The sequence below is a fragment of the Canis aureus genome, chromosome 32 (assembly GCF_053574225.1).
Source record: "Canis aureus isolate CA01 chromosome 32, VMU_Caureus_v.1.0, whole genome shotgun sequence".
NCBI classification, from domain to species: Eukaryota; Metazoa; Chordata; class Mammalia; order Carnivora; family Canidae; genus Canis; species Canis aureus.
In genome coordinates, this window is record NC_135642.1 from 35,872,441 (window position 1) to 35,898,703 (window position 26,263).

General features: G+C 43.7%; 1 long non-coding RNA gene across 4 annotated transcripts in view; it reads left to right on the forward strand.

Annotated features, from left to right (window-relative positions):
• The first annotated feature begins 302 nt into the window (after positions 1 to 302).
• Positions 303 to 26,263, forward strand: part of LOC144303425 (uncharacterized) — a 51,188-nt gene continuing 25,227 nt past the window's right edge. For 2 of the 4 annotated variants that reach the window (XR_013370486.1, XR_013370485.1), the window contains exons 1-5: positions 303 to 413; positions 801 to 821; positions 4,615 to 4,704; positions 15,535 to 15,659; positions 15,776 to 15,862. This is a non-coding gene — a long non-coding RNA (uncharacterized LOC144303425). The remainder of the gene's footprint in view (positions 414 to 800; positions 822 to 4,614; positions 4,705 to 15,534; positions 15,660 to 15,775; positions 15,863 to 26,263) is intronic. The other 2 variants (XR_013370483.1, XR_013370484.1) reach the window with 2 other exon arrangements.

A 26,263-nucleotide genomic window follows, 5' to 3' on the forward strand; every position in this document is an offset into this window, starting at 1 on the left:
CCGGCGTCTTTGGAAACCCGAGAGAGAGGCTGATTGGTCGGGCCGGTGTCACGTGTCCAGCCCCGGCCCAATCAACTACGGCCGGAGGGCGGAGCCACCAGCACCCACCTGGGCTGCAGGGAGGGAGCACGGGCGCCTGGGAAACCCGGGAGAGAGGCTGATTGGTCGGGCCAGTGTCACGTGTCCAGCCCCGGCCCAATCAACTACGGCCGGAGGGCGGAGCCACCAGCACCCACCTGGGCTGCAGGGAGGGAGCACGGGCGCCTTGGAAACCCGGGAGAGAGGCTGATTGGTCGGGCTGGTGTCACGTGTCCAGCCCCGGCCCAATCAACTACGGCCGGAGGGCGGAGCCACTAGCAGCCGCCCGCCCACTCAGCGGGACCTCGGCGCCCGCGCTGGGAGCTGAGCTGAAGGTGCGCTCCTTGGGGTAGGGCCCTCGCGGGGCAGGTGGGGAGGTGCGAGGTGTAGGGGGCACACCTGGTAGCTCCACAAGGCCAGGAGCTGGACTCTTGTTTTTCCCAGTGCTGGGGCGTTGCACACCCCGAGGCCCCAAGGAGAGTTCGGGCGGGCCTGCCCTGCTATTGCCCACCCAGTAAGGCGACCTCTGCTGGCCAGGACAGGTACTACGCCTACCCGGTGGCCGCCACCCCAGGGCAGGAACGCCTGGATCTGTCTGCCCATCTTCCCATTTGCCCAGAGGACCTGGGAGGTGGGGACCCTGCAGTTAAATAGCCCAGTCTCTACTGCTTGGCTCGGGTGTGGCTCTTCCACTAATTTGAACTAGTTCTTTTCCTCCTTAGGGCGTTTGGCTCCTCTATCAGGTGGGTATCATCCCGCAGAACTGGTGGGGAAGAGGCTGTGTGGTATGGAGGTTGGGGGCCCAACAGTTGAGCTGATTTGAATCTGGCTTCTCCAGTTACTTGGGCAAATTATTCAATCTCTTGAAGCTTCAATCTCCTATAAAAGGGGAAAGAAGAAGAATTTTTCTTTTGTTCTCTAAAAGCTGATGCAAAGATTCGATAAGAGAATGCCTGGAAAGCTTTGGCATGACGTCATTGTGAGGTGGCCTTGCTGGGGCAGTATGCTGGGGACATGCTCATTCATCTCCTCTCCTTCACCTCTTCCCTGGCCCCACCTCCCATGGCACCCTGACTAAGGGTCCAAGCAGTGATAGGCGTCTGGCCCACAGTGGAGACTCAACCAGGCATCAAGAGTGGGAGCACACTGCAGACCTCCTGCCTGGGTGGCCTCAACCTCCTCCATTCAGCTTTGATCAAGTGTTCCCCACGCGGCAGGCAAGTCTCTGCTCTGAAGGCTTCCCAGGCATTTGTGCACAGGCAGGATGCATTCTACTGTGTGCACACTCGCTGTAGGCTTGGGAGGAACCTGTGTTGGGATGTCTGGACATCTGCATTTCAATCTATTCTTTGCTACTCACCCCCTATGTGCCCCACCCCCTGCCAGCTAAAGAAAGAGTCCATGAGTTGGGGAGGGAGAAGAATCAAGGGAAGTGAGAAAGGAGGATGGATCCCCCAGTTAGGTCTGGAAACCCAAGTAGGGAGAGGCCTTGGGCTCTCGGTACTGCCAAGGAGGTGGGTGGAGCCTCCATGCAACATAATAGGTAGTAGAGTGGAAATGGAAGTTGTCCAGTGGGCACCCAGGCAGATGGGCCCAATTGGCCTTACAGAATTGCCAGGAGCAGCAGAAGGTTCCTGGGTGCCCAGGAGGGATTCCCATAGCCTGTAGTGGGGTGAACTCGAATGTGTTTCTGGTGTTCCCGAGCATGGCACAGACAAGGCACAGAGGGCAGGAGGACCCAGAGAGGCTGAGGTGGAGCCAAGAAGGACGCCATGCATGGTCACTGGGCATCAATGTCTGATATCTAGACGTCTTGAGGAAGGACAGCAAGACAGATGGCTAAGAACTTGATCTCCCTTGTGTACTTCCTCCCTCACCTTAGCACTACATAATTCCCACCCCTACCCAAGAACCGAGGTATAGCCTTCACTAAGATTAGGTGTTCTCCATCCAAGTAAAATGAGGGCTTAAAAAAGAAATACAATTCAGTTAAATAAGCAAAGTTCTATTTCTCATATACCTCAGTTTAGAGATTACCTGCTGCTCAAGGATAGAGGGGACATTGTACAAGTTCACAAAGGTGAGACTAGGTGGCTTTCAAGAGCATTAAGCTAATAATAACCTTTAGATCTGCAATACTGGATAACAAGATATCCACACACTGTTAAAGAAAAGATTTGTGATCCAAGAATCTTCATTCTAGTCAAGATACCATTAATTCTTTCAGGGCATTTTGGGGGTATGTAAGGACTAAACAAAATACTTAGGGAGATACTCAAACCAAATGGAATCTGTGTTAGAAGAGAGATCTTTAAAATAGGGGATGAAAAAGAAAAAAGATGGGAAATGAAAAAGAGTACAGGAAACATTAGGAAGGAATGGATACATTAGCCAAATCTACATGAATGACGACATGCTTAATTTGTTGTTTCAAGTAGGGATTCTTGAAACAAAAAAAGGCCATGCTATAAGAGAAGACCTATTAAGAGTCAGAAATGAAGTATCAAAGTTTGCACTGTCCTGTGTAGTAGTCACTAGTCACACGAGGCTCCTTACATTTAAAATAATTAAAATTAAATAAAATCATATATTCAGTTCCTCAATTGCAGTCACCATTTTCAAGCATTCATTGGCCATGCATGGCTAGTGGCTACTATATTGGGCAGGGCAGATACAGAACATTTCCATCATTGCAGAAAGTTCTTTTGGACAGTGGTGATCTAAATTATCAGCAAATCCATGGAGGGGAAAGGATGTTTTGGAGCACAGAGAATATAAGTCTTCTAAAGATCTAGAAGGATGGTGGGAAGTGAACAGGAAAAATAAGCAACAAAATTGAAAAGAGGGTAGAATTTCTAAATAAACAAGTGATGGTGATAGTGGTGGTGGGATTCAAAATAAGGAATAAAGAGAAATTTGACCAAGCCAAAAAAGGGAAAGGAGAAAGAGGGATGAAAATATAATCAATAGTAAATATGAAGTTAGGTGGGCAAAATAAAACTAAGTTCATTAGCTATCACAATCATGATCTGGATAAATTTCCCTATCAGGAATCAGAGGTGCCACTTCCAGTAGATATGTAGAGAAATGTCCCCTGGGACAAAACATCTAAAATTCTGGATAATTTTTTAAAATATAGTTTTTGTTTCTTTAAGATTTTATTTATTTACTCACAAAAGATACAGATTGAGAGGCAGAGACATAGGCAGAGGGAGCCCAATGCAGGACTCCATCCTGGAACCCTGGGATCACGCCCTGAGCCAAAGGGAGAGAAGCTCAACCACTGAGCCACCCAGACGTCCCTTAATATAATTTTAATAACATAGCTTAGATGACAAAAAATGAGGGAAATGTCAGTGTTCAGAAGCATCAAGAAATCTTGAGTCTATAGAGGTATATACATTTTAGAGCTAGCATTTGCCCAAAGGATACCTGCCTATTCCTGGTGACCCAGAGTCTGGGTTTAACAGGCTATACAGCTCATGGCACAGAAGGTAATTTCTGGGGCCCAAGCAAATAAATATTTGTGAAGACCTCTACATAAAGCTAGGATCCCAGAGGGGCTAGTCAACTAGGGAGGAAGCATGTCCACAGAGATTTGTCTGCCTCTGTCTTCACTGGAGTTGAAGCAGAAGAAAGAAGGGTCTTTCCTGAGAATCTCTAGGGCAAGTCCAGTTTTAAGTGGGTGTGGTGCCAGAATTCACACTGCCTACTGGTCCCTGCATTCCCCTGCCCCCCCCCAAATCTAAATAAAAATGCAGTTAAAAGTATTCCCCAGATGCCTGATGAAGCAATTGCAAATGCTCCCTGGAGAAACACAGTTTAAATCTAGGCTTCAAAGAATTCTCACAGATAAACTCCCAAGAAACAGGAGGTCATACTAAAAGAAAAAAAAAAAAAAAGAAAATCATTAAACAGAGGAGAAAATAAGCTACATGTAATGAGAGTCAGCAGAAAACAATATTGCTGAATCCGACCAACAGCAATACCAACCAACTAAAGATAATGAAATTATCTATTATAGAATATAAAATAATTATGTGTGGTTTGTTTAAAATAAAGAAGTGATTGAATGTATGACAAAAGAATGAGAGAATATCAAAAGTGATAAAATGAATCTGAAAAAGAAACACATAGAATTTCTAGAAATTACAAATACAATTGAAAGTGAAGCCTAACAGATAAAGGATTGGTTCTGGGAAAGATGGAGTAAACACGATCTGTTAGGTCTCCTACTGAATACCTGGAGAAAACGTGTGAACCATTGAAAAGTAATGGTAATGAATAGAGTGGAGAAAGAAACAAGGGTTTGAAGTACAACTGAATTGGGTTGAGTTTCTCATTTTTTCCTTCCAGTATTGGCTGGCCTGGACTCAAAGGCAGCCTGAAATCTGAAAGTGTGTACTGTGTACAGGCAGAAAGAGCTTTAAGAAAGCAAATAGAGTTTTCTTTCTGGCCTGAAGAGTAGGAAGGGGGCTCTTAAGTATCAGAGGTAGAAGGAAGTATTTGTTTCTTTTTTCTCTTTTCCATTCTCAGCCATGCCAGGGTCTGTCCGGTCAGCCTTGCAGTGGCAGTAGTGGCAATGGTGAGGGTCGCATCAGCAAGTAGATACCTAAAATCCTGAGGGTAAGAAAACCTTCTCTCTGTTAAGAGATCTGTGAACACAAGAGATTGAGCAAATTCCTGTTGCTGTGTTCTCTCTCTGTCCTCCCACTATCTGGTCCCAGACACAAATCTGCATAGCAAAGCTAGGAAACTAAAGCCCCAGATTTCTGGCTGGGAACTGGGAAAAGAGGCCCCAGGGAGCCAGGAAGTTTTGGGGGTAATTGTAAAGAGGAGAGAGCACCAGAGAGTAATTCCATAACTTTGTGTGTAAACCTCGGGTCACTTCCAAACTGCATGCATCAATCTGATGCTTAAACAGAATATGAAAGATTTTGAGAACTGAACTATGGGGTGGACCACCACCCAGTTTTCAGGCTGTTGTTGCATATGTAGGACACATTTGGATAGCACTGCAAAAGGCTCTGAATACTGAACTGATCTTGGAACCAGAGCCTACAAAAAGTGGGTAGAATCTTATGGTTGAACCTTGCTTCAATCAATTTTCTGCTAATTTTTTTAAATTAGCATTCTTCTTAGTATTTAAATAAGACCCAGAGTAACATAACATGATATTCAAAGTTTCCAGGATACAATCTAAAGTGACTTGGGATATGAAGAACTAGAAAAATCTCTACTCACAACAAAAAGACAATAAATAGCCATCAACTCCAAGTAAACATTGATAGTGAAATGATCAGAACAAGACTTTAAAGCTTCTAATATAACTATAAGAAGTATGAACACTCTTGAAATGAATGAAAAAATAGAAAGTCTCAATAAAAAACAGAAGATTGAAGAAGAACCAAATGGAAAATATAGAACTGGAAGATACAATAACCAAAATTTAAAAATAACTGGATGGGGTCCATAGCAGAATAGAGATGACAGAAGAGAGACTCAGTGAATGTAAAGATAGGTTAGTAGAAATTATTCAATCTGAAGAAAGTAGAGAAAAAAAATGGAAGAGAATCTCAGGCACCCATGGGACAATACTAAAATGTCAAATATTCATGCCATCAGAGTCCCTTGAAGGAGTGGAGAAAATGCAGTTCAGGAAATAATAAAAAATAATGGCTGAAAACTTCCCAGATTTATAGATTCAAGAAACTCCAGCAAACCTCAAACAGGATCAACTCAAAAACATCACCTCCCAGGTTCATGGTAATCAAACATTTTTAGACTAAAGACAAGAAAATCTGGAAAGTAGTCAGAGAAAAAAGTGCATCATCTGTAGGAGACCATATATTTGAATGACTATTGATATCTCATCAGAAACCATGAAGGCTGGGAGGTGGCTCAGCAGTTGAGCATCTGCCTTTGGCCCAGGGTATGATCCTGGAGACCTGGGATTGAGTCCCACATCGGGCTCCCTGTATGGAGCTTGCTTCTCCCTCTGCCTATGTCTCTGCCTCTCTCTCTCTCTCTGTCTCTCATGAATAGGAAAGAAAAAAAGAAAGAAAGAAAGAAAGAAAGAAAGAAAGAAAGAAAGAAAGAAAGAAAGAAAGAAAAAAGAAAAAGGAAAGAAAGAAAAGAAAAGAAAAGAAAAAGAAAAAGAAAAGAAACCATGAAGGCTAAAAGGAAATGAAATAACATTTTGGAAGTGCTGAAAGAAAGAACCACCAACCCAGAGTTCTATGCCCAGTGAAATTATTCTTTAGGAGTAAAGGTGAAATAATATCCTCAGGTAAAAGAAAACTAAGAGACCTTGTTATCAGCACACCTGTTCTAAAATAAACACTAAAAGAAGTTCTTCAGAGAGAAGGGAGATGAGACCATAGGAAACTTGGAATATCAGGGATGAAGGACAAATAGCAGAAATGGTAAATATCTGAATAAATGACTATTCACCTTCTCTTGGGTTCTCTAAAGTATGATTGACAGTTTAAAGCAAAAATTAGGACTTTTTAAATGACATTTTCAATGTAGATCTAATATATATGACAGCTATAATATAATGAAAGGATGGTAAAGGGACTTACATGGTGGTAAAGTTTCTACATTCCATTTAAGTATCTGTTCAAGGTAGACAGTGAAAAAAGTTAAGTATGTAAGTTGCAGTCACAAGAAAATTATTATTTTTTTAAGAAAATTATTAAAAGAGATTAGTAAAAAATACAATAAGTTAAAATTGAAAACTAAAAAATGTTTAAATGACCCAAAGAAAGAAGGAAAGGTGAGACGGAGGAACAAAAACCAGAGAGAGCAAACAGAAAATAAATAATAAAAGGACAGCCTGAAATTCAAAGATACCTATTATTACATTAAATCTAAATGAACTAAACATATCAATTAAAAGACAGAAGTGGTTAAAATGGATTTAGAAAAACAAGATACGACTATATGCTGCCTACAATTGTGTTGATATAATGATATTGATAGGTTAAAAGACTAAGACCTATGTACTAAAAACCACTGAACAGTACTCTTTAAATAGGTGAACTTATGATATATGAATTGTGTCTCAATAAAGCAGTTTAAAAAAAAGATTAAGATACATCATGCAAATGCCAATCAAAAAAAAAGCTGGAGTGGGCTATATTAATATTTTACAAAGTAGTCTTTCTATCCCTAGAAAATTACTAGGGATAAAGGGACACATGACAACAATTAAAGGGGAAGTTCATCAAGAAGATATAACAATACTAAGTGTGTATGCACCTAATAACAGGACTTCAAAATACATGAGGCAAACCTGATTAAACTGAAAGGAGAAGTGGAAAACTCCACAGTTGCAGTTGGAGACTTCACTATTTCTTGTTCAGTAATTAACAGAACAGATAAATAGAAAATAGCAAGCATATACAAGAGCTGAGCCATAAACCAACTGGAACTAATTGATGATGATAGAACATTAAAAAAAAAACCAGTTGAGAACAAATTCTTTCCAAGTGTACAAAGAACCTACATCAAAGAAGACCATATTTTGAGTCATACAACAAGTCTTAACAATTTAAAAATAATTGAAATCATACAAGGTATGTTATTTGATCACAATGGAATCAAACTAGAAATTTATAGAGTGATAACTGGAAAATCTCTAAACACTTTGAACTTAAAAAACACACTTTGAAATAACTTGTGGGTCAAAAGGAAAGTGTTATGGAAATTAGAAAATATTCTGAACTGAATAAAGAGAAAACATACCATAATTGTGAGGTGCAGCTTGAACAATGCTTCCAGGGAAATTGATAGCATTAAATGGTTATATTAGAAAAGAGGAAAGATCTCAAATCAGCAATATACATTTTTACCTTCAGAAACTAAAAAAAGAAGAGAAATATAAACCCAAAGCAAGCAGAAGGAAGACAATAATAAAGACAAAAGCAAAATTAAATGAAAAGGAAAATAAGGAAACAATAGAGAAAAACAATGAAACAGAAAGCTAATTCTTTGAAAAACTTGAATAAAATTGATAAAGTTCTAGGAAGACTGACTACAAAAAAAAGAGAGAGGACACATGGCCAGTATCAGGGATGAAAATGAATTGTCAGACCTCACACATTAAAAGACTAATAAGGGAAGAATAATATGAACAACTTTACAAAATTAATGGACAACATCTAAGTTGTGTTAAAATGAACTAAATGATAAAATGAACTAAATCTTTGAAAACCACAAATTGCTAAAAACTCATCGAAGAAGAAATAACTCGACTAGTCCTATATTTATTGAAGAAATTGAATTTATAGTTAAAAACCATCTGAAAAAGAAAGCTTCAGACCCAAAAGATTTCACTGACAAGTTCTACCAAGTGCTTAAAGAAGAAATCAAACCAATCTTTTAATATATAATCTCTTCCAGAAAATAGAAAGGAACATTTCCCAGTCCATTTTATGAGTCTAATTTTATCCTGATGCCCAAGCCAGACAGTCAGGAAAAGGAAATTACAGATCAATATTTCTCATGAACATAAATACAGAAATCCTTGACAACATATTAACGGATTGAATCCAGCAATACATAACAAATAAATGGTCTTAGGAATGCAGGACACTGAAGATAAGTCAACATAACCCACTCTACTAACAGTCCAAAGAAGAAAGATGACAGGAGCATATATCAATCAATGCAGAAAAGCATTTGAAACCAACAGAGCCAGTTCCAGAGGCTTTGCTAGGGCAGAGCTGGGCGGACACCACTGGAAAAGAGGAGATTGCAGCAAGTTCTAATGGTGGTAGAGCTTACATAAAAACACTCCCAGAAAATAAGAATCTCTCCTGAGTGGGGATATACTGAAGGATCAGAGTGCTGTCTACTGAGGAATTGAATAAAAGGGCTTGAGAGCATGAGACCAAAGGTGGCAGTCTTTTAAAAATTTTTAAAGATTTTATTTATTTATTCATGAGAGACACAGAGAGGCAGAGACATAGGCAGAGGAAGAAGCAGGCTCCTTGCAGGAACCCGATGGGGGACTCAATCCCAGAACTCCAGGATCACACCCTGAGCTAAAGGTAGATGCTCAACCGCTGAGCCACCCAGGCGTCCCAAAGGTGCAATTTTATAAGGAGTCATTTTTGTGGGAGAGAGATAACTCGGAAGGAGAGGAATCTCCTGGATGGTTGATGGTGAAGGAAAATAAGGAAGTGAGGGATAGAAATTAAGAGTTCTATAGAAAAAAAGGAAGCTTATTAAAACCACTTTACTGGGACGCCTGGGTGGCTCAGTGGTTGAGCATCTGCCTTTGACTCAGGGCCTGATCCCAAATCCTGGGATCAAGTCCCATGTCAGGCTCCTTGCATGGAGCCTGCTTCTCCTCTCTTTGCCTGTGTCTCTGCCTCTCTCTCTCTATGTCTCTCATGAATAAATAAATAAAAAAAAATCTTAAAAAAAAAATAAAAAATAAAACCACTTTACTGTACCAACAGAAGAGGACACTCTTGAACTAAAACTGAGAAAGTCTCTCAGGTGCTTTACCCTTGTCTACATAGAACCACCTATAAGTCCTGGTCGAGAAAAACATCAAATATTTAAAAAAGACAGAAAATGGAAGCTGACATCTACACAAACCTGCAATTAAACAGCAAAGAGTCAAAATAGTTTCAGCTGATAAAATTCTCTCCAAAACCAATGGTGAAGGAGAGCAAAAACGATTACAGAACACCCAGACTTGAATTAAATATCCTTAAATAAACATTTGCAGATAGGAGGGAAAAAAACCCCACCTCAAATCATAAAAGCTCAGACAGGAAAATAGACAAAACAGAAACAATAGATCCAAAAATGAGTGTTTACTAAATTCAGGAAAGAAATAGAAAAGAAAATAATCTCAGAAATGAAACAAATTACAAGATGCCCAGGGGAGAATAGATTTGATTGAACAGTATAATAGGAGAGGGATGAAAACAGCTCAGAGTGCCAAGATGAAATAAAGAGATTTAATAACACCAAAGAGAAACTGCTGGCTGGAAAGGGCAGGCAGAGAAGTGTCAACTTTTATATAATTAGAGTCCCTGGAGAAAGAAAGAAAGAAAAAAAGACAAGTAAACAGAACAAAAAATTAAAACTATAATACAATAACACTCTCTGGAAATAAACTAAGATCTGAAATCTGAATTCTTGTGTTCAAAGGGCTAACTCTGTACTTGGGGAAATAGACCTGGAACGGTCAGCTCCAAGGCATTAGACTTTGGGGATAAAGAAACAAATCTTCTGGGCCTTGAATTTAAAAAGACCAATTCCTTATGATGGAAAGGATTCAGTTTGGCATCAGACCTCTTCATAGAAACATATGAAGAAGGACAACAATGGAACATTTTCAAGAAACTCGGGGGGAAGGGGGGAGAAAAAAAGTATGAACCACAAATTTTTAGGTCCAGAGGAATAGTTTTAGGACTGGTGACCGGAGGTCTTTGAGATCTCTTGTAACTTTAGCCATGTTGGTTTTACTTGGTCTTTTTTTTTTTTTTTAAGATTTTATTTATTCATGAGAGACATAGAAAGGCAGAGACATAGGCAGAGGGAGAGGCAGGCTACCTGTGGGGAGCCTGATGTGCGAGACTAGATCCCAGTACCCCGGGACCACAACCTCAGCCAAAGGCAGATGCTCAACCACTGAGCCACCCAGTGTCCTGGTTTTACTTGGTCTTCATGAGATCCTAGGACTGCAGACTTGGTGAAATGGAGTAGAAAGAGCAGGGTCCTATGGTCAGATGGACTTGGGTTAGAATACTTTCTCTGCCTCATCCATCATCCATCCATCACTCAGCCAGCCACTCATCAAATTTTGGAGAACCCTCAAGGTGTGAGGCACACTGGTAGGTTCTGTGGATACAGGTGAGTGGAGCAGATCCAGTAAGCTTACATTCTAGTGGGAGAGACATTCAATTAATGGTCACACAAATGTTTACTCACACATTGCGGTAAGTGATGTGAGGAAAGTATGCAGGATTCTCCAAGCGTGGCTAGAGCATGGGAATGTGAGAGCCCAGGCAAGGTCTCCCTGAGAAGATGGCACTTGGGCTGAGTCTAGAACGATAAGGGGTCTCCCAGGGGAAGGGAGTGGGGTAGGAAATTCTGGGCAGAGGGGACAGCACAGGCTGAGAGTACTGTGGTAAAAGGAAGAGCAACACTTTGGGGACCACTGTGGCAGAAGGAAGCAGCCAAGTGATGGGAGAGAGATAGGGGCCAGGGTGAGGATGTGGTCTGTCTCTAAAAGCTTTGGGGACACATTGAAACATTTGAAACAGGGAGGCAGGATTTAAAAGATCATTCTGACTGCATTGGGGAGAATGACTCAGGGGTGGGGGCAGCAGGCAAGGAGGAATATGGGCAAGTCAGGTCTTTGCTGTGTGGCTCTGGGTACATCACTGAACTTCTCTGCGTCTTCATCCCGTCTCTTGTAAAGTGCAGTAATAACGCTAACCTACAGGACTGCCGGGAGGATAAGATGAAATCAAGGATGCCAAAGTCCTGGCACAGAAGGGAAAGTTCAACAGCTCTTGCTCTGTGTTACTGTTTAACTTACCTTAGACAAATGTACAGTCTCTAGAAGCAGTTTATGGTGTCCTCCTTTCCTCTTCTCTCCATCTCTGTCTGGGCCTTCTGTTCTGCACCCCACTTTAGGGATGTCTATGACAAGAATTAAATGTGACTTCAGTCTGAGTATCAATATCACGCCCTGGTTCAGAAACACAGATGGGGAGCATAGGGACGCATGAACCAGAATGGACCAGGGTCCCCACACTCTTATTCCCTTGTCAGTGTGTTTGAGATGTAGCTCAGCACTGGCCAGAACTCTTCAAACAAGAATACAAATTTTCCTTGTAGTACTGTCATTTCCAAAGGAAGCACCAAAACCATGAGAGAGATATTTTTTTATCTTGCTGCTTTTTCTCTCTCTTTTTTACTACTTTCTATTTGCTTCAGAAATGTAAACTAGTTGGCATCTCCAACTCATGGAGCCTTAAGATAGTTAGAACCCAGCTTTAAAAGAGTTCCCCCATCTGCTCTTGAATAACTAATCATTGCTTATATAAGGCCTGTGAAGACTGACCTCAGAATTTTACATACTGACCTCTTTTTTTTTTTTTTTTTTGGTGAGGTTTATTATACATATGATGAAGTGCATCATGCATTTCCAATCTTACATGTACAGCTCAGTGACATTTTACATATTTAACTATCACCATATCCAAGATCTAGAAAATTTCCAGTACCCTAGGAGGTCTCCTGTGTCCTCTTCCGGGTCAGTGCCACCCTGCCCCCAGAGGTCACAATTATTCGAACTTCTGTCAACATTGGTTAGTTTTGCCTGTTCTTAAATTTCATAGAAAGTAGATCCAGTTTCTCAGTTTCTAAATGAATTAGGAAGCCTATTTCCTAATGGATAAAAAGGAATAAGCACTTTCTTCACAGGTATTAAATAAGTCCTAACAGCCGATGCCTCTCGCCCATAATAGATGTGTAATAAATGTCCCTTCCTTTCCTGCCCCATCAGAGCAGGGTTGGGATGTGATTCCTACAACTATGTTTATATCCAATGGCTGCTGCTTCTTGCCATTGGCTGAGAGAATAAGGGGTTATCGCTCTGAACTGGATATGTGCTTCCTGGAGGTTCTATCAAATTGACCCTGCCCTGGATTTGGTGGGAAAGGAGAGATTTGGATGCTGGCTCAGTTAGGAATGATGTTCTGGGAGATTCCCCCAACAGCAACTTAAACAAATTAGTTTCATTTTCTTCTTTTGAATAAAAGAAATATGGAGGCAGGCCACACAGTGCTGATATAGCTGGTCCTGATGCCACCAGGGGCCCAGAATCTTTGCTGGTGGAACCATCCCCATCATTAAGTCTCCAGTTTGAGCTAGTTCGACAGGGCTTCTTTGCTCCTGGCAACCAAACACACTGGTCTTCAGCAGTTTTAAATCAAGGTCATTGAGTGCTTCATATAGAAATTCAGTTTATTGGGGCGCCTGAGTGGCTCAGTGGTTGAGCATCTGCCTTTGGCTCAGGTGTCGTGATTCTAGGGTCCTAGGATCGAGTCCTGCATCAGGCTCTCCTCGGGGAGCCTACTTCTCCCTCTGCCTGTGTCTCTGCCTCTCTCTGTGTGTCTCTCATGAATAAATGAATAAAATCTTTTAAAAAAATTCAGTGATGAATTTTAGTGGAATTTAGTAGTGGAATGAAAGTAAGCTTTTGTAAGTTCATTCAGGTGAAGGTAAAACATCTCACGTTGTTGTAAACCTATTTGCACATTTGTTTACAAAGTTCAGCATAGATAGAGTTATTTGTGCTTGCAAACACAAACATAAATTTTAGTAGAACACAGCAGCATGGTAAAAACAATATTCACATCCAATTAGGAAATTCATGGAGCAGAAATGAACTTGGAATTGGTGGTGGTGCACATATTTGAAAATAGGAATAAAACAAGCTGAAATGGTGTATCAATTGAAATAGAAATTGTACTTATTTGCATGTACACACACATAAAGAGTAATTACACTATAATATTTTTGTGGCAAAGATGATATTTAATATAAAACATATTTCGACATGGCAGTAGGGCCAGGACTAGGGTGGGGAGGAAGGCATCCACCTTTGGTACAAAGTGTAAGGTGGGGAGGAGGGTGGGGGTTGTGGGGGGAGGGAAGGGGGCACCAAAAATATAGTAGTTAAAACAAATAATATTTTGATGCAATATCTTAAAAATCAGAATTAATACAAAAAATCCATGTGAACAAAATATCAACATTTTGAGTAGACAGGATCGTTATTATCGATTTTTCCTTTTGCCTCAGTCATCCAATATGATTTGGCACAGGACTGCATAGCAAGATGTGTTTTGTTTTTGTTTTTGCTGGCTGCCATCAGTTGGATTTTTAAATGTTTGAGCCTTTGGAGAATTACTCTGTAAAATTAAGCATTTACAGTGGAATTGAACATTTTGTAAATGAGTCCTCTAAATTTTCAAAAGAAACTAAAAGTCTTTAATCACAATGTTCCACAAGTATGCTAAAAAAACTGTAACTTTTAAAACTTGTATCAAATTTTAGGTATTAAAGACAAAGCCTTAAGCAAATTTCAGTAATTTCACACTGGAAAAAAATTTACATTTATCCCTCAAAATGAGGGAATTGTTGAACAAGTTAGGTCATAAATAAATAAAGGAGCTCAAATGGTGGCCAAGAGTTAATTCTGAAATTCTATAGTTTTTCTTTGACTTGTGGGAAGAATATTTTGATGGAGCTCCTATTTTTAATTGGGGAAGTTTATATTTTATGTTTGAATTGAAGGGAAGATGAAAGGCTGACGTTTTGCAGCATCTACAGTTGGCAAAATATTAAAAAGAATTAAAAGTTATGTGGTTTTTATCTTTTCATAATATGTTAAAGAAAAATATTCTAAATGGAGGTTAAAAAGACACTACCCGTGAAAATATTTGGGCTGAAATAATTAACCATTCCTATCTGAAGAAATAGGAATTGAGAATATCCTCCATCTGACAGAATTTGCTCAGGGTTTCCCAGATATCTCTGCAGAGAAACTTCATTCTTATTAAAAAAATTGTGATCTCAACAATAGCATATGTGGAATTTAAGAAAGAAAACAGATAGACATATGGGAAGGGGGCGGGGAGAAAAGAAGGAGAGAGGGAAACAAGCCATAAGAGACTCTTAACCATAGAGAACAAACTGAGGGTTGATGGAGGGAGGTGGATGGGGGATGGGCTAGATGGGTGATGGGTATTCAGGAAGGCACTTGTCATGAACTCTGTTTTTTGTGTATAAGTGATGAATCACTGAATTCTACTCCAGAAACCAATACTGGACTGTATGTTAACTAAAATTTAAATTGAAAAAATATTGTGATCTACAGAGGAGAGTCTACAAAGGGTATCAACAATTCCTGTTATATTAATCATAAAATAAAACTTTGAAGATGATTATAGCAATTCGTTGAGGCAGAAGAAAGAGACCATATTAGAAAAAAAAAAAAACACATTCTTTAGAAAAGTACCAGTAACACGGTATTAGAAACAGATGTGGCTAAAAAGTTAATTAAAGTACATGAATAGATCCCAAAATTATTATTCTTTTTGTTACTTTTAAAGCTCAGATAATAAATATCATAAGTTGCTAGTAATTTAATGTATATATTAAATAACAGCTTAATGTTATTTTAAAATAAATGTTAATTTTAGAATAGCTTTATATTGACAGGAAAATTGCAAAGGTAGTACAGAGAGCTTCCTTTCATGTACCTCCTCCCCCAGCTTCCCCTCTTGGTGACATCTTGCACAAGTATGGTACATTTGTTATCAGTAATGGACCAATACTGGTGCATTCATAGTAACTAGAGTCCTTACTTCATTCAGATTTCCTTCGTTTTTACCTACTTTCTTTCTTTTCCAGGAGCTCATCCAGGCTGTCACACTACATTTAGTTGTCAAGTCTCCTTAGTCTCCTCTTGGCGGTGACAAATTTTCAGACTCTTCTTGTTTTCGATGACCTTGACAGTATTGAAGAGCACTGGTCAGGTAGGCCTTTCTACTGAACTTTGCTGTTTTTCTCATGCTTAGACCAGTGTTGTGAGTTTGGGGGAGGAAGACCACAGAAGTAAAGTGCCATTCTCTCTTTTTTTTTTTTTTTAAAGTGCCATTCTCATCATACTTATCAACATACACTCTTGATGTTGGCCTTGATCACATGGCTGAGGTGGTTTCGGTTAGCTGTCTCCACGGTAGGCTACTCTTCTGTTTCTCTATCATGCTCTTTGGAAGGAAGTCACTATGCACAACCCATACTTAAGGCTTGGGGACTTGTGCTTTTCTTCCCTGAGTGCAGAGTATCTGCATAAATTATTTGGAATTCTTTTGCACCAGAGATTTGTCTTGTCTCCCTTATTTATTCATTCATTCAATCATTAATTTATAGTACTATGGACTCATGGATATGTATTTTATACTTCAGGTTATAATCTGATACTTGTTTATTTTGTTGCTTGAATTGTCCCAGCTCTGCCCATTTGGAGCGCTTTCCATTGGCTCCTGTGTCTTTTTGACATAACCCTCATTGTGAGGTTTTTGTGGGAGCGTTTGGATTATAGCATTTTAGACACTTTGGCAATTATACTTTACATATTGATTTCTTTGTTTTTAAGGAAGGGAAATTAGGTGTAAAAATCTCTCGCCTGAGATTTGGTTCGTATCCTTGAAAAATGGCTGGAGACCAATCCCTTGGGTTAGTTCCCGCTCCAAGGCCCTGGGCGCATGGCCTGAAGGGGCTGATGCCTGTCAGCAGGAGTTCTGGGGCTAAACTGACAGAGGCACAGCTCCAGACCTGGGCCATTCTATCCTCTCCTCCCCAGGGCTTGGGGAGTTTTGGAGGAGAACTTCCAGGAGAGCCAAGCCCAATCAAGGGAATGGGTCCCCGGGCATGCCCTTCTCAGAAATAAGGCAGTGTGAGTAACCCTTAGGACCTGCACCAAAATCCTAGCTCTGTGTTCACTTGGTTCAGAATCTTGGGCAAGTCGCTTAACCTTTGTAACTTTGGACTCCTGACCTGTAAACCGTGGGGTTGCGTGGGGGTTAAGGCATATAATGTGTGTGAAGGGTTTAGCACACTCATGTGGAAGGTAGGAAGCACACCAAGGATAGCTTGCTACTATTGTGTTTTGTAATTGTTAATAAGCTATTTCCAGAGGGCACCTCAGTTTTGAAAGTAAATGGTGCAGTTATGAAGGCAGTTTATAAAACCCCCATGCCCAGCCAAACCAGGATGGGGGTGGCCACGGTGCCCAGAAACATGACCAAATGACTCTCTGTGAATACAGACAATGGATCTGCCCCAAGTTTCCCAAGGAGCTCCTTAAAGAGCAATTGAACCGACTGTTGAGGGTGGACCAGGGCCACCTTCCCTACCCAGGCCATTGTGTCTTCAGCAAGGGCCCTGGCAAGCCAGCACCACCCATCCCCATTATGGGATCCCCAGCCCTTGCCTCTACTCTGGTCCCAGCTTAGAGGGAAGAGGCCATATCACAGACCACAGCAGGGCTGCAAAGACAGGCTTCAAGGGGACAATGGCAGGTGGCAGCTGCATGCTTGGCTGTGCTGGAATGCTGTGGGCATGGAGGAGCCTTAGTTACTAAATGCCCACCTCTGCAGGTTCTGTACACCCCACCCCCACCACGCACACCCATGCTTCTGGGCATGTGCATTCACACGCTGTCTGTCTCCCTGCATGCACTTCCATGCCCTCACACTAACATGTGTGGTAGGCAGATTAAGGACCCCAACAGATATCCACATCCTAATCACAGAATCTGTGAATATGTTACCTTTCATGGCAAAAGGGACTTTACAGGTGTGATTAAGGATTTTTAAGGTGGAGAGAGTATCCTGCATTATCCAGGTGGGCCTAGTGCAATCACAAGCATCCTTAGGAAAGAAGGAGGCAGGAGAGAGAGATTTGATGTTGACTCTAGAGATAGGAGATGAGGCCACAAGCCAAGAAGTGCAGGCAGCCTCTGAAAGCTGGAAAAGGCTGGGAAATAGATTCTCTTGTGGCCTCCAGAAGGACACAGCCCTACTGACTTCTCACCTCCAGAACTGTAAAATAATAAATTTGTTGTTGGCTTAAAGGCACTATGGTTTAAACCATTAAAAGTTTTGATACATGGTTGTGTATTTGGCATCAAGATGAAAAAATAGAATGTTGCCTGCACCCCTGAAATACCGGTCATTCACCCATTACCTTTTTGGTTTTGGCTTCATTCAGAAACCACTACAGACCATCTTTGGGATTTTTTTCTTAACACTTATTTACTTAACATTTTTTCTATATCCAGATCTTTACTTAACTGAATCTATTTGAGAAAAACTTTCTATCACCTTGTTAAAAGTTAAAAGCTATTATTAAGAGCCATTATTTGTGGCAAGTATTCTATTTGAAGGCAAGTATAAAGATAATTGCTGCTAAATTCTGGCCTGACCCTCCTACTTGCTACAGGCTGTGCACCTGATGGTTGTTCTCCTTTATTAAAAAGGGGAATCAGCAGGAAGATTTGAGAGGTGTTAAGGACTGACTCGCACCAAACTCAGGTTTATACTTGTATCTAATCCTAAGGACCGAGAGAGATCAACAAAAAAGAACTTTCGATAATGCTATTTAATACCAAATCGGCGTTACCTTGCCCCCCCACCCCAGACCACCAGCATTTACCCCACACCTCAGAAAGGAACTGGGTTGGGGGACCACTTAGGTGTGACTCCTCTCAGAATGGCCTGCAGCTCACTAGCTATGGAAGCTCAGGTGGGTGACTTAACCTCTCTGAGCCAATAGCTTCTTCACCAGCTACTCATTATTTGTGGTAGCCATGTTCTTTTTATTTTTTTTTAAAGATTTTGTTTGTTTGAGAGAGAGAGAGCACAAGCAGGGGGAACAGCAGGCAGAGGGAAAAGGAGAAGCAGGCCAAAGGCAGCTGCTCAACCAACTGAGCCACCCAGGCGCCCCAGTGGTAGCCATGGTTTGTGAAAGCAGCTGAGAATACTGAATTAGTAAATACTGAGCCATTATCCTAGGGAAAATGCAGGGTTAGTTTTCTGTGAGCCTCTGGTTGCATTTTCGTCAATTGATCAATAGATATCCTTGTTTTATGTGTGTTTCTGTTTAGACGCCTTATTTAATATAAATTATTGATTTGTTAACAAAAGGAAGCTTATTTAATAGGCCAATTTTCTCTGTAAGGCATGCGATAGCCTTTTTGCATCGAGGAACACTAGACAGGATTTCAGCAGTATGTTTGGGGCCACCCTAAATAAAGAAATCACCAACAAAAAGGACAAAAATGTGAAAAGTGTGGCACTAAAGAGACCAGAGAAAGGCCACTTGTTTGTAGTGTGAGCTGAGACAATAAGGCAGAGGCGTCACCTTGTTGGACTTCACCTGGGAACATGTGAATAGGACCACTCCAGTTTTTTGCCACTTTGCTCATGTCTGCACATGACCCTGAAAGCACAAGGAGTATTGATTGGGGATTAAAATACATTTCATTGAGCTGGTGAATTCATACGTATGGAATCAGTGAATAATTGGGACTGACCTCTCTGGGTTGACCCAAGGGTTAACAAAGTAAAAGATGGAAGCTCTACTATGAGGCTTGCCCCACAGTAGATCCTCACTCCGTGGTCATCACAGCTCTCGTTCCACTACTTGCTGGTTCTGTGACTTTAGCACGTCAGACACTATGACCACTGTGGTACTTGCAAAATGGGGTGTGGTGAGACTCAGTGACAGGATGGAGACAGAGGGGCACAGCAGTGAGCTGGTGCTCAGAACCTTTGCTGAATCAGAGTTTAATTTCTTGCAGCACCTTTGGTCCAGTTCTGAGGAGCCCATGGCTATGCCCACTCCTGTGTCAAGGTTTGCAGAGCACATGCAGGGAAGGCACAGCAGGCTGGACCCCTCGAGGGAGGGCATCTCTCCCCTCACTTAGTGCCAGCCCTGGCAGCTACCTCAAAGGATTTTCTGGAAAGTCAGGTTGGGCCTGGATGCTGGAAGAAAGCTAGGCACAGGCATGGGATTTTATGTTTAGGGTCGAAGGGAGCCATGGAGTTTTGTGGAGCAGGGCTGTGATCAGGATGGAGTGGGCATTTAGAAGGCAGCTCTGGCATTAGTTTGGAGGAGGCGCTTAGACATAAGGCTGGGGGTGGAGGAGCCTGCCTGACTGGTGGCCAAGGGAAGTTAGCTGCCCCCTGTCCTGGGTCATGGCTGTGGTTTTCCCCAAGAGCCCCCTGACATGGGAACAGGGAGCGCGGTGGGCTTCATCTGCGGAAGCTGCCAAGCGTGCAGGGCTCCCCAGTGCACGGCAACCATTCCTCCGCTCACTAAATTTTTCATTAAGAAAAATGGTCACCAAAGGGCAGCGGCTGGGTAAAGTTTCACCAGCTCTGCACAGGAGACAAAGGAGCCAGACCCAGAAGTGGTTTCCCACGCGGGCAGTCACACATGCACGTGTATGTACCCCCCTTGGGGACACAGGTGCACGTGCACACCCGCGTCATCACGGTCACAGTGACATGTGCCGCTGCCACAGGCTGACACGTGATGCAGTAGAACGCACGGCTTGAATCCACGCTCTGAAATGTACTCGGCAAGTTACTTAACCTTCCTGTGCCTCAGTGTTCTCATCTGTGAAATGGGGGGAGGGTTCTAAGAGATGCCCCCCTCAGATGTCTGTTGGGAGGGTCTAATGCGATCGCCCCCCTAGAGTGCTTAGCATGGGGGCTGGCGCACCAGCAGCGCTCCATCAGTGTCAGCTTTGTGAAAATCCACAAAGGGAAGCTCACTCCAATGGAGTCAGGAGGTTGGGAGGGGAGAGCTCTCAAGCCCTACCAGTCATTGCCACTGAAAATCCCACAAGAAGACAGGTGGATGCTGCTTTACTCCTGCAGCAGGAGGAAGAAAGGCTTTCCTCCCCGCCCCATAGTGCGGCCAACGAGAGACTGTCTCAGCTCAGCCAATAAGCCAGTACGCTTCCAACTACCAGTCTACTCCAATGGGCGCTTGGTTAACAACAGCCTTCCAGCCCCGCCCCTTCCTTATAAAAGTGTGTTTCCCCTTTGTCCCACAGCAATCCTATGTTTTTGCTGCAGTGAGCTTGTTCGCATGGCAGTCCTATTATCCCTGAATAAACCCCTCTGTTTTCTGGGAAACTAACTGGCAGGTTGATGTTTAAGGTTAGAGGCCATTATCATTTCTTGGCGTAGGTGGTAAGAACACGCACCATACAGACCAGCTCCCAAGCCATCCTCCTTCTCAAACACCTTAACTTCTGACTCCCACCCTTTCATAACCTCTGTGTGGGGTAAGGCTTAAGGTGAGGGCCTTAGGTTTATCCAGGCAGCTTTTGACCGGTTACTTTAAAATTGTGCACAGTGGACCGCTTCTCACTTTGGCAATGGTACAGTCAATATTTTAGGCGCCGAGCAGAAAGTTAGAAAATCCAAATGGAGGGGCGCCTGGGTGGCTCACTTGGTTAAGCATAGGACTCTTGATTTCTGTTCAAGACATGATCTCAGGATCTTGAGATGGAGGGTGGGCTCAGCAGGGAGTCTGCTTGAGATTCTCTCTTGCCCTTTGCCCCTCCCCCTATATTTTCTCTCTCTCTTTCTCTCAAATAAATCTTAAAAATCCTAATGTGGAGGAGGAAGAAAAGGGGGTAAGAGAGGAAGGGAGAGTGTGGTGACCTGTTTCTGATCTTAATCCCTTCCTGAGGGCTTCCAGCTGCATTTCCTTGAGCTCCTCCTGAAGCACATTCATGGCCTTCTAGCAGATTCCCCTTCTTGATTAAATAGCTTTGGCTGGATTCTCTTACTTGTGGCCAAAAGTAAAGTTCAGAGCCAGGTAAGTGAGATGTGGCCCCTCCCTTCTTAGAGCTCAGCCAGGTGCAGGGACAGGCAGGTGAACACGCCATGACAGTTCCCTCTGAGAAGTGGAGAGAAAAGGGTTTCTCCAAAGACATGACCTCTGAGGAAGTGAGGAAGGGAGGAGGAGACAGTAGCCCCAGCAGGAGACCATTAGACAAGATAGTCTGGCATATTTTTACACCGACATTATATTTGTACCTCTATACCTATCACAAACGGTAACAACCTCTGCTGCTGGAAGAGCTTCATAGCCTCCATGCACTTCCCCTCACATGGTTGAGAGGGGATAATATTATTCCCCCTCCCCGCAGGCAGAGACCAAGTCTCAGATGGCCCTATATTTTCCTTCTAGCAGCCTCCAGGAAATACTGAAAGCTGGAACCCCAGGCCAAGGTGGTGGTGTATATCCGTAGAGAGTAGGGGAGGAGGAAGCACCATTGAGAACCAAGGAAAGCAGGTTCTGGAGACACCCCAAAGGCTTCTTGAGTTGGGAGTGCTGATGGGAGGATTGGGGATTGGCAGTGGGGAGCCGACAGTCAGTGCCAAGCCTAGGGCAGAGTTGGGCCTGTAGGATGTGTGAGGGAGAGGCGGAGAGGCTTTGGGCTTTTAGCCTTGCTAGCCACTGATGGCCTGTAGGTGGGTGCAGTGCAGTGGAGGTGCAAGGAAGGTGCTGGGTGATGCCCCAGGTCCCTGTGCCTGACCCTGATTCAAAAATATTTATATCGACATCTTGGAGAGAGAAATGGGGACAAAGAGGGAGAAGGCGAGTGTCAGGCATCATATCAGGTGCATAGTACCTACCATCTCATTTCATGCTTTCAACCAGCCTGTGAGGCAAGTGTTCTGTTTCTCATCTTTCAGATGAAGAAATCAAAACTCAGATGATGCCACATGCCCAAAGGTCACACAGGTAGCAAGTGGCCACAGAGCCACTGTGTTATGATAAAACCACTCCAGCACAGCCTCCGTCCTGCCAGCAGACCTACTGTCTGAAACTCAGCCCATGCTGCAGGAGGGAACAGTGTGCCCGCAGGCAGCCAGGAGAGAGGTCAGGGAGCCTGTCCCATACAGCTCTTCCTCCTGGCAATAGCCCCGCTGTAGTACCGTCCTCATTCTACCCCGTCCCCCTTCCTAACCCTCTGGGTACTTACTCACTCTCGGTTTATACATACTCTTAACAAATGGCACAGTGGAAAGAGCACTGATCTAGCATAAGTCATTATTAGCATTGCTCAGTGTCTCTTCCCTTATCTGGAAAACTGAGATGAAAAGAAGTGCTTCAGGAATGAGTATTCTCTTCAGGTCAGAGAATCTTAAAGTCATGGTGTCCTTCATAGAACACTGTGATGTTTTGACATACTTGGTTGTGTGGTACAAAAGCACATTTATGGAAGAAAATATAGCTACGTATCATATCTGTAGGATAATGTATCTTTTTTAAAAAGCTACGTGTAGTACTTGAAATCAAGACAATGCTTCCCTTAACTTTATTTTTTTTCTTCTGTAAATTGGGAAAATCTCACTATCTGATGTTTCAGGCAAGACACCCAAGTCCTGCTCATCCACAGGTGCCAGTGTGAGAATCCCTGGGCTGGAGATGGGAGACTGGCATTCTAGCCCCTGCCTGGCCATCACCTTGTGGTTTGACTTTGGACAAGTCACTCACCTGCTCTGGGCTTCCATTCTCCTGGGATGCAGAGAGGGCATGAGGGTGGATCAGAGATCATCTGGGGGCCTTTTTAGGGTCAACCTTCAAGGATGGACTTGATTCCTGCAGGTCAGTGTCATTCTCATGATCCTCATGGACCATGGTCGACATGAGGTCATTCTCACCTCTGGTTCCCCATCTGTGCCTCTACTCCTGCCCCATGGGACACCATACATGGGAGCTCTTGGGGCCAAGGATAGGCTGCTCCTTCCCCTCACCTGAGACCCCATCTCCCAGTCTAGAGTCTCCAGCCCCTAAACAATAGTCTGGGGGGGATCCAGGCTATTAAAGTAATTTACATAGTAATTAACAAGGTTCCATTAGCTGATTCCTGGAGCCAGAACACTCTGCCTCCATTTCCCTTTAGGGGTCCGCATCCCGGGCTGGGACCGGGGTTTGGCTGGTAGAGCAGCGAGGGGATGAATTTTCCGTGCTCACGTGTTCCAGCTCTACACCCAGGGACGAGAAACAATGCCTGTGCGAGGGCCCCAGCTGGCTGGGTAATGAGGTCTGGGGCAAAGAGGCGCCCCGTGAGCACGTGGGGGCCTGAAGCCCCAAGAAAAAAGGCAACCTTGAGTCTCAAAGCCATGTGTCTGTTCTGCAGACCAGGGCTGAGTGCCTCCAAGAGCTCCTGTTTCAAAATAACATAAGATTTCTCGTGTCCTTCTGGGCTGCCTGACAACAGATTTTGTGCGTGGCCATAATATGGTGCAAAGCTACCCTGGTTATCAGCTTTAGCCTCTCAGCAACCCTGTGAGGGAGACATTATCTTTTCCATCACAGGGATGAAAAAAATTGATGCCCAGAGAGGTGAAGTGACTGGCCCAGGGTCACACAGCCTGGAGTAGAACTAGAACCTGGGTCTTTAGACACAACCCAGCTCTTCCCACATGGCCAGTGGCTTCTAAACAGCCCTGTGGAGCCCCAGGGCACTCTCAGAGTGGTTTCCCTTAAGGATAAGGGGTTGTTGAGAGGACTCCACCCACACCCACCCCCCATTTCATTCAGGGCAATTATTTACATGCTGGACTTCTAGAGAAGATTTTGTTTGAATTCCACAGCTAGAAAAACATTTAAAACCACGACTTCTACAGAACTGTGCCAAGAAGGGACCTGTCACAAGGCCACTTCATTGTGTACCTCTAGATGTGAATGGAAGCCTCTGGATCTGTGCAATGGGGGCATATTTGACCTCTATGGCTCCAGTCTGTGGTCTCAAATCTCCAGTCTTTGGTATCTCCATCAGGCTCCCTGTAGGTGGGGAAATGACAATGATTCTGGGGTTCAACAAGTTTTGAGGGGTTTTCCTATTCTTACTCACTCAGCAAGCATTTTAGAGCTGTAAGAGCCAGCATCTGAGGATAAAAAGAAAATGAGCCCAAGTCCTGCCCTCAGAGACCTTTGGGAAGACATGATACAGACTCATCATCAATAGTGGTTCCCCATAGGCCATGTACTGGGTGTGGTGCTGGAGGGTGCCCCAGACCCCATAGAAGGGCAGGAGCAGCAGGGAACTCCGGGAGGCCAGAACAGGGCAGATGTTCAAGAAGCCTCTGTAGAAGTGGAGAAGGCTGATCTGCTTTGAAGAGGAGGAGTTGGCTGGTGGGAGTGAGGTGGGGGGCCAACAGGGCATTTATTGCCTGAGAGAACCCCTGCATTGGTGCCCCGACCTCTGTGCTCTTCCAGACCCTGGACCTTACTTCTAGGCCTTGTTCTTGATGGGAGGCCGGGCCCGTGAGGCTCAGGAGGCTGCTTTCTCGAGATCTAGGGAAGAGATGGGGAATGTTACAACCAATGGGACTTAGCTTCTCCTTGGGGGCTTCAGTTACTCCTTTACACCATAATGGGGTTGTTGCAGATGGGGGCTAAAACCCTTCTAGGCTGGATTCCTCCTTTACCATCCAGGAAAGTATTTTCATTTGGCTCCTCCCAGGAGTGGAGCTTGAAACAGGATTTGAGTGCAAGTCGTTTATTTAGGAGGTGGTTTCAGGAAGCACCAGGAGGGATGTGAGAGGTGGAAGGAATGGCCAGAACACAGGGTGCTTGATGAGCACAGTACCCCTGTGGGGGGCGGCTGGGGTTCCGTGCCACCACGGAGCCCCGAGAGGCTGTGAACACATGCCTTCAGAGTTGTCCTGTTCGAGGGGACAGGAAGGCCAGTCTTCATCCCCCAACTCCCATCACTCTTTTGTTGAGGGCTGTTCCTGGGGGCATGGGGTCCCCTGTTTCTGGCCGGCCCCATGTTGGGTATAGCATCCTCCTGCCACCAGAGAAGCTCTTCAGGCAGAGTGATGGAGGCTTGCAATAAGAAGCCAATTGGCATGAATTCAGGCAATGGTGTGGAACATACAGTACTTCCAAAAGGGAGGTCAGGCAGAGATAGTGTCCTCTTCAGAAATCAAGAGCCACAGCGACTGAAGTGACTTTCCTGGGTCACATAGCATGTTAGCAACAGGCTGAACCGAGAAGCCAAGCCCCATGGCTTGTCATCCGGGGCTCTTTCTGCCATCATGTTCCCCACCCCACCCCCGCCCCGGTCACCTCCCTGTTGTCAGGTCTCCAAATCATCCTTGCCCCTCCTCCCACACATGGTTTTGTAAGAAAACTTTGGTAGCAGATATAAATGTATCTTTAAAAAACACCAAATGGTTCAAGTGTATAAGACTTTGAGCCCTTCACTGCAAAGGCCTCATCACCTCCATCTTTGTGCCCACCCTTGACCCAGTGCCCCGCGCTTAGTAGGCCCTCAGCACACAAAGGATGAACTGATGTTTTGGCCATCTGCTCTGGGACGTGGGGCAGTTCCCCTCAGTTTCCTCGTTTGGCTCTCAGAGTCCTCGTTTGAAAAGCAGGCCTATTGTGCCCTCTCTGCTAACTTCCACGGGTTGTCCTGTTGGATATTCAGCATGAGGCCTGGCACCTAGTAGGTGCTCAACAAATGTTTGCGCTGATCGAACATTTGGGAGGGTGCATGAGGCTCTCACCCCACAGGGAAGGGGCAGTCACG